Below are 8,521 nucleotides of genomic sequence, written 5' to 3' on the forward strand. Positions count from 1 at the left end.
TCTCCTTTCCTTGATTAACTCCATGACCTCTCATGTATCTGTTCTATCTTGGTCTCCCTCTGCATGTATATAATGCAGACATTTGTGCTCACGCACTGGGGTCCTCCTTTAGGGAAGGGACTCTGATTGGTTGACTTTTTGTTACCTGTCCCTTGTCACTCACAGCATTCTCTGTGGACATGCACAGCAAGAGCCAAACAATTGTTTGTTGAATGAATGAGTGTCCAGCGTTATTATCTCACCGAGTTGTCGTAAGCTTCAAACGGGATAATAGAGCACACACTTTGAAAAGTATAGTCCACTGCAAGAATGACAGGCTATTTTAGATCCATTTCTGGCTTGAAAGCCGAGGGTTGGAGAAAATGGGAAATGGCTCACATGTGCTTCACCTCAGCCTTTGTGTGCCGGATTCCCTTTGTGTTCAATCCTTTACTTTCTTGGTTGCAAGAAACAGACTACCTCAAGTTACCTCAAAATCCAGAGGTTTATTATTAGGGCACTCATGAACAGTAATTCAAACTGGAAAGTTGTCAGGGCTCATAAATGCTTTAAGAACAAATTTCACTTGTATTCTTCCTTTCTTTCTGTGTGTCATTGTCTTCTCTTGTTCTAATGGTTTGTTCAATTCTTTCCTTCCTGTTGGCTAGATTCCTCACACTCTTCACGGTTTCTGTGTGCACACGTGTTTGATTAACCATAGCTTTGACTTCCCAGGCTCAAGATGTCTTTTCATCTTCAAAGTCCATGCTGAATATCTGTCTCCCAGCTTTGAAATCTCAATACCTTAAAGGAATCTGCTTGGATTATTTTAAGTGAATTAACTCAGTCTCTTAAAGACAAACACCGTATAGGACCATTATTGTAGAGCTTGTACAGGGATCCAGGGAGGGGAAGGAGGGCTTAAACATAGGGTTGCACAATACAATGGGTGGATGGAGGGATTGGTAAAGAAACAGGGAAAGGTCTGGTGTGAAAAACAATATTATTATTATTTAAAAAGTTAAAATAATCTACTTGGATAAATTAACCTTTGTATCCGTGGTAGCACAAGTCTTAAACTATTGACCAGCTTAGTTGTTGGTCATTCTTGGATCACAAAGCCCACATATGACCACGTTAGCAGGTAGGGTGATAGAAGGCTATGAGGCAGTAGGCCTTGAAGGTGAGGTTTTACTTAGATAAGTGGCGACAGTGGGCACTGAGTAATACCCCTGTGTTACTCTTTCTTTTTTCCTTCTCAGTCCTTCTATAGTTTCTACTTAAATCTGGACACAACCTACCCATCTGTGTGGTGTTCTAGGATGTCTTGCATGTTGTTACCAGTATTTCAAAGCTCATCAGGGCTACCCAGGATGGCCAGGTTTCAGCAGAGCTTTCAGACTCAGACTAGAAAGAAGGGTTGGAGAGCCATTTCCAAAATTTAGCATAGGAAAACTTGATGGATCAGAATGGAATATCGTCTGGTAGTGTGCTGGAAGATGAACCTGGTTAGAAGACACTACATAAGGTTGCAGCTATGGACTCCAATATACCAATGATCATGAACATGGCACAGAACTAGAAGCTACTTTATTCTTTGAATCCATGAATCAGAGACAACTTGATGGCAATTAACAACAGCCAGCCATCTAAGGCTGGCCTCAGAGAAAGAACTGAGCATTTCCTTTGTGGTAAGTGAAGACCAGACCAAAAGCGGTTGCCATGGAACCAATTGTGACTCATAGCAACCCTAAGGACAGAGTAGATCTGCCTTATAAGGTTTCCAAGGTTGTGAGACTTTATGAGAGTCGACCACCACCCCTTTCTCCTCTGGAACAGGTGATGAGATTGAACCACTGACCCCTTTCAGTTAGAAGCTGAGTGTTTAACCACTGCGTGAAATCAAAGATAGAAAACCGATGTCATAAGCTTCTGAACTGATTGCGGATATGAGGACCTTCGATGAGCTGTGCTATTTTCCCAAGTAGTGTCCAGTACAGTCTTGAAGCTTCTCCTCGCTGTAATGTGTGCTGTTGGATCATGCTGGATAAGGTGAGTCCTAGCAGTTGGACATGTGTGCTGTCTGAGAAATGAGACAAAGAAACTGAGTAAGGAAAGGACTTCTCCAGAAAGACCTGTTCAGCCATGTTTGCTGTTATTCTTAGGTGGCTGTCAAGTGTTCTTGTTAACTGATGTCAAATGATCTCCAACTCCTAGTGACCTTGTGTACAAGGTCCTACACTGTCCTCACTATAGTTGCCATGTTTGAGCCCACCACTGCAGCCACTGTGTCAGTCCATCCTGATGAAAGTCTTTCTCATATTTTGTTGGGACACTGCTTTACCGATGAGGGTGTGGTTCTTCTTCTGGAGAACATTCCCAATGTCCATGAGATGAAGTCTCTCCATCCTCACTTGTAAGGAATATCCTGACTGTACTTCTTCTAAGACAGATGTGTTCATTCTCCTGGCTTTTTTTCAGTGATCATCCCCAACGCCTTAACTCATAAGCATCAACTACTTTTCAATCTTCTTTATTTTCCAGCTTTCACATGCATAGGAAGTGACTAGCAATACCATGGCTTGGGTCACAGGCACTTTTTTTTTATTAAATTTTATTAGTTTTAATGAACATTTACAGAGATTTTGGGTTTTCATTCATTCATTGTTGCACTGTTTTCTCCACCCTCATCCCCAGTTCGTTCTTCTTCCCCCCCCCAATGTCTGTTTTAATTGTCCAATTGCCACAGTGCTTGTCAAAGTCACTTCTGATTAATCTCCTTTGTCAGTGTGTCCCTTGCCATTCCCTATCACTCCTCCCTGAGAGAGACTTCACCCTGATTCATAAGGAAAAGGGGATGGCGTATTCTCTTAGCTACTTCCTGCTGAAAAGGGACGCTGTGGGTGTCAGGGTGAATGTCTTCTCTCACTACTCTAAAGGGCCCCCTTGGCAGTAGGAAACACATAGACTATTATAGAGACTGATTTTGGAATTTAGATGCACTGTTATCACTTGTGCTTAGCCGTACATGTTCTTATCCTTGAAGATGTATCATGGAATTGTTGCAGCCTAGAAGATACAAATTTAACTAACAAGTTAAAAGTGCATGAGTCAAAAATTGAAAAGCAACAATATTCTGAGTAGAGGTTCTAATAGTGGCACAAATCAAGTTACAGAGGTAAGGTGGTTCCATTGCCATCCTTACTCTAACTTAATTCAGTTTTTTTTTTAATTTAAATTTGTTATTAATTTCAGTGAGGGTCACAGGCACTTTTGTCTTCAAAGTAACATCCTTACTTTCTGACACTTCAACAAGATATTTAAAGAATCATGTTGGTTGCGTAGTATTCCTTCCTGAGGTTAAATTGATTATATTTTCATTTACTTGAGGCTGAAGCTGAACAAAATAGACAAAGACAATGGTTTCCTCAGGCACATCTCTCCTTTCAGTTCCTTCCCACCACTAGGCTTCCTCCTGTAATTCTACTTTAGTTTCCTTCCCTCTCCTCTCTCGCTGGATGTTGCTTTCCTTTTGACTCATTGCCTTTGTCTTAGTCTTGGTTCTTCAAAAGATCAAGACCAGTAGAACATTCATAGGTACATGATGAGCAATTTACTTCAAGGGAGTGCCTCACACAATGATGAAGAAGTGGCTCATGTAATTATGGGGGCAGACAAGTAAACACCTCTTGCTGGATCAGCTAGGTAGTTCGAAGGGCTGATGAACCCAAAAATATACGGATCAAGTGGCCAGCTGGAGGCTTTCAGTGGTTTTGGAAATGTCGTGAATTATGCTCCCCAATTCATGTAGATAATAATAATATGTTGTCATTGTTGTTTCTCATCAAGCCAGAACCAACTCATAGCTGACCTTCTAGAGGGTCAAAGGTCAGACAAAGAGGAAGAACCTCAATATGATGGTGGATTGGCACAGTGACTGTCACAACAGACTCAGGCATACGAGGCTGGTGCAGGATAGGACAAGGCTCAGATCTGTTGTTCATAGAGTCACTGTGAATCAGAAGATTTGATGGCACCTAAAAATAACAGTGATACAATGTGGGAAGATGAGGGATGGAATGCAATATTTCGTAATCCCATCACATCCCTGAAAAACGTAAGGGAAGTTTAACTTGGGTGTGACCTGAGGAAAGTGATTGGAGGATAGAACCTCAGTCCCACCAAGAAAGAATTTCCAGGAGTGGGGTGCATCCTATTAGACCTAGACTCCTGCAGGAGGAAGCTCCTTGACATTGGAGAAGGCCTGGATACATGGAGATCTCCAAGGAATGCCTGGCCTACAGATGCTAAAGGAAATAGGAACTTTGTTCCGTAGTCCACACAGACAGAACAAACCTTTATAAGGGTTAGCACCCTGAACATGGACTTCTGAACTGTGAGAAAAGAAATTTCTGTTTGGTAGAGCATTTGTGGTATGTTTGGTATACCTACTATATATCTAAGATATGGACTTATATACAAACTAATGCAGGTCAATCAAAAGATGAATTGTATTGGGAAAGTCTGCTGTCAGGAACTTCTCCAGAGCACTGAAGAGCAATGATGTCATTCTGGAGACTGAGGTGCCCCTGATCCAGGACATTGTCTTTGCAGTTACTTGCTATGAGTCAAAAAGCTGGACAATTACCAGGAATGATAGAAGGAGAGGTGATTCCTTTGAGATGTGGTCCTGGAGAAAAGTATTGAATATACCATGAACTGATAGGAGGACAAATAGGTTCATCCTGGAGAGAGTGAAACCAGACTGCTCCTTGAAGGCATGGATTCTGAAGCTTCATCTGACATACTTTGGGCTTGTTGCAAGGAGAGACCAGTCCTTGGAGAGAGATACCATGTTTGGGAAGTTGGAGGGACAGCTCAAGAGAGGAAGACCCTCAATGAGATTAATTGATTCAGTGACTGGAGTAATGGGGATAGATGTGCCAGACAATAAGGTTGGCACAGGATAGAGCAGGGTTCAGAGCTGTTGAACATAGTGTCAGTATGAATTGCAAGTGACTTGACAACACATAACAAATGCTGGTTAGGGAGCAGATCTGTGACATCTGTGGGCTTAGATCCTAAGAGCTGGAAGGCAGGCTTTGAGAAGAGGATGGAGTTTAGAGAAAGAGAGGACATTTTCCACTTCACCCATTTCTATGCTAAGGCAAAACCACATTGATGAGGAAACTCCCCCTTTCAACAGATTGACCGCTCACAGCAGTTCAAAAAATGCAAAGTGATGGCATAATGTCTGGCAAACCTCATAGTTCAGCAAGGTTGGCACAAAACAGTGGCTGTCATGCCCTCTGAAGGGGCTCATTAGTAAATGTGATCATCTCACCTGTATCTTTGCCAGATTACTTGGAAGCCCAGGTGATGTGTCACCTCTTTGTCTCGCCTCTTGTTCTACTACTTGGTATCAGAGAACTTGAATTCGAAGCTTCAGCAACCCATGAAGGCTCATGTAAGTAGAAAAAGATCTGATTAGGAGGGCTGTGGTGACTCATAGGCCAATAAAAATACTGGAGAAAAGAATGGAACTCTCATATCTGATTGATGTAAAATATGGAGCATAGGTAAAGGTGTCATTTTGGATGGAGTAGTGCAAACCACTCTTTCCTCCTCCTGGCACTCCATGCAAGATTTGAAGTCTCTGCAGAGAAAGTTTATGCAACCACAATTGGGTCTGAAAGCATGGGGTAAGGGAAGGAGGGACTGTTGGACTTGTGCTATTTCTCTAAGGGTGCACATACTGCAGAGGAGAAATTCTTCCAGGGGAAATGAGGGAGCTGTCAGCCAAACAAGGGGGATGGGAGTACATGCTGGTAGACCAGAATTCAGGAAATATCTACTGCTCCCAAGCAGAGATGGTAACAACAGACATCTCAAACCAGGAAGGAGAGGAAGCCCCCATGGGCAGAAGCTACCCGCTTCAGATTGCATCTTATCAGAATCCAATTGCATCTTGTCAGATGCTTTGCACATGGTGAGAATTGAGTGGTTGTGCTTTGCTCCTAAGAGTTTCTGTTCACTGAAGCCAGACCAGCATGTAATCAGTGCAGACATCTACAAGCTGCAGTGGGATGAGTTCTTGGAAGCGTCACCTCCTGACTCTGTCCCTTTAGCCCTTGGCCACTTCTTTAATGCCTGGAATCACACCACTTATGAATCATCTCATTGGATTCACTGTCACCCCCTCCAAGCTTCCAGTGTACTGCCTTGTTGAAATGGCATATAGCCTTAGAAAGGGCAGCATCTTGCATCCCTGACACTTGAGATTGAGCCAATTTCTCATTCGCTTGCATCTGATCAATTCCAGAGATGCAAGTATTGGAGTCTCCTTGCTAGAAGAAGAGGGAAGGGTGGCCTTCCATGGGTCTCCAGTATGGGTGGTCAATGCAGAGGTGCTGGAGCTGCCAGTCTATGGATCTCTGGTGAGAGTGGTTTTGCCAACGGGCAGGTAGTCCATAGACAGTCTCTGCGAGCAGGACAGTGGTGGACGCCAATTGGCTGAGATAACTTGTAGAGAGGTCAAGGGGATGAATGGGAACACCGCAGACACATGGTCGTACAGCTCAAGCATCGAGGGGCACAATGAGTGAGGTGCATGCGTTTCACTTTCTCAGGGCAAGGAGCCTCCTGAGTATATCTGGAAGAGGAGATGGAGTCATTGCTAGTACCAGGTGATGGGAACTTTAAGAATGCTATTTGTTCTGTCACAATATGGCCACCCAGTGCAGGTTTGTCTGCCAGGACTCCAGCAATGAGCAGTTTTCCTTTACTGGTTTTATACAGTCTCTCTTTGCATTTGGAAATTGGTTCAGTACTTCAGTCTTGCTTGTTATGCTCAGAATTCCAAAGTTGCCATCTAAATTCATATGGTTTCTTGGATCTTTGTTGGAAAAGAGCTGTTACCTGACGTCTGACTATGCCTCCATCATGGATCACTCCTGTCTCTGAGAATACTGAATACCTGTAGGACAGCCGATATGACTAGGAGAAAGTGCAACTGGAGTGCTTGTTGGAGGCAAGGATGGGGAAGCTTCATCTCACACACTGTGGACATGTTGGTAGCAGAGAGTATTCCTTGGAAAGGGACATCATATTTGGAAGAGTGGAGGGTCAGCAGAAGAGAAGCTGGCTCTCAAAGACAGATTGACACAGTGACTGCAGCAAAGGGCTCAGCTGTGTCAGAGATGATGAGGATGGCACAGGACAGGACAGGGTTCAGCTCTGTTCTTCATAAGGTTGCTGTGAGCCTTACTTGACTCAAAGGTGTCTAACAACAACAGACCCAGAGTCCACTTTATGATGAACACTCTTGAGGATGCTGAAATGCCCTTCAGCTCCACTCACTGCATGACCATCAAGCTGAAACTAATTGACACCTAGCTGCCCCTTCAGCAAGTTTTCAGAGACAGTAAATCACAGATTACTCACCTTTCTCCCACACAGCAGCTGATGGGTTCAAACCTCATGTTTTTGGGTTGATGGTACAGTTCCTTACCATTAGGCCACTTGCTTTTCACCTTTGCCTCCTATCAGAGTAAAGGATATAGATGCCAAGTGAATGTTAGTCCTAAAGCCAGCAGTTGGCGCCCAGGTAGATCCATGTGCTTGCAGATGAAGAAGAAAGCCCTTGACTATTCCTGAGGCTTCGAACAAGAATAGAATGAAGCCACCCAGACTGATACACCCAGCCATTTTCTCTACATTTTGAAGTCAAATAGGACTTTAGTATTCTTTTTTCCTCTTCTTTTAGCAGATCATTAATTCTCATTATGTTGGCATCTAAACATTCTTGCATGATTCTCAAGGCAACTGGGTTTTGAAGCATGTTGCTTCAAAGACTAAATCTGTCAGGACCGTGATATATGAGTTTAAATATTTTTTTCTCACTTGTATTTTTCTTTTTTTTACTTTAAAGGCTCCGTTTCCCCCTTCTCTGAGCATGAGGCTAATGCGGTTACAATAACAAAATTAGCTCATCACTTCCTAACTGTTAATTTAATATTTAATTGTCCATTAAATCAGGCGCTGGATTGTTTATATTTTAATTTTTAATGTTAGGGTATTAAATTGCTTTCCAAATGAAGGTTAACAAGGGAGGGCGACTCCTGACCCCGGAAACAAGTGAAATCATGTGGAATCACATACACAGTGCTGCTGTTGCAGACAGACAGGGTGGTGTGCGGGTAACCTACGAGGAGTTAATATAATCCAAAGTACTTACAGAGGCCTCTCTCTATGCCAGATTCTGTGTTAAATGCTTCCTTTGATACATCAGCTCATTAAATCATCTTTTAAAAAAAATTTACAGTGACCTTACTAAAGTTTACAGACAGGTTGAATTTTCATTCATTCACCATTGTACATTCTTCCTCTTTCCCCCTCCCCAGTCCACCTTGTAATGCACCAGTTCCAGATTGTTGTCATACATATAATGACTAATCATGCATTGTTTTTTTTCTATAATTATATTTTATTAATTTTCATAAACATTTACAGAGATTTTGGGTTTCCACTCATCCATTGTTGC

The sequence above is a fragment of the Elephantulus edwardii genome, unplaced genomic scaffold (assembly GCF_000299155.1).
Source record: "Elephantulus edwardii isolate Elephantulus edwardi_28Jun2011 unplaced genomic scaffold, EleEdw1.0 scaffold00089, whole genome shotgun sequence".
Lineage (NCBI taxonomy): Eukaryota > Metazoa > Chordata > Mammalia > Macroscelidea > Macroscelididae > Elephantulus > Elephantulus edwardii.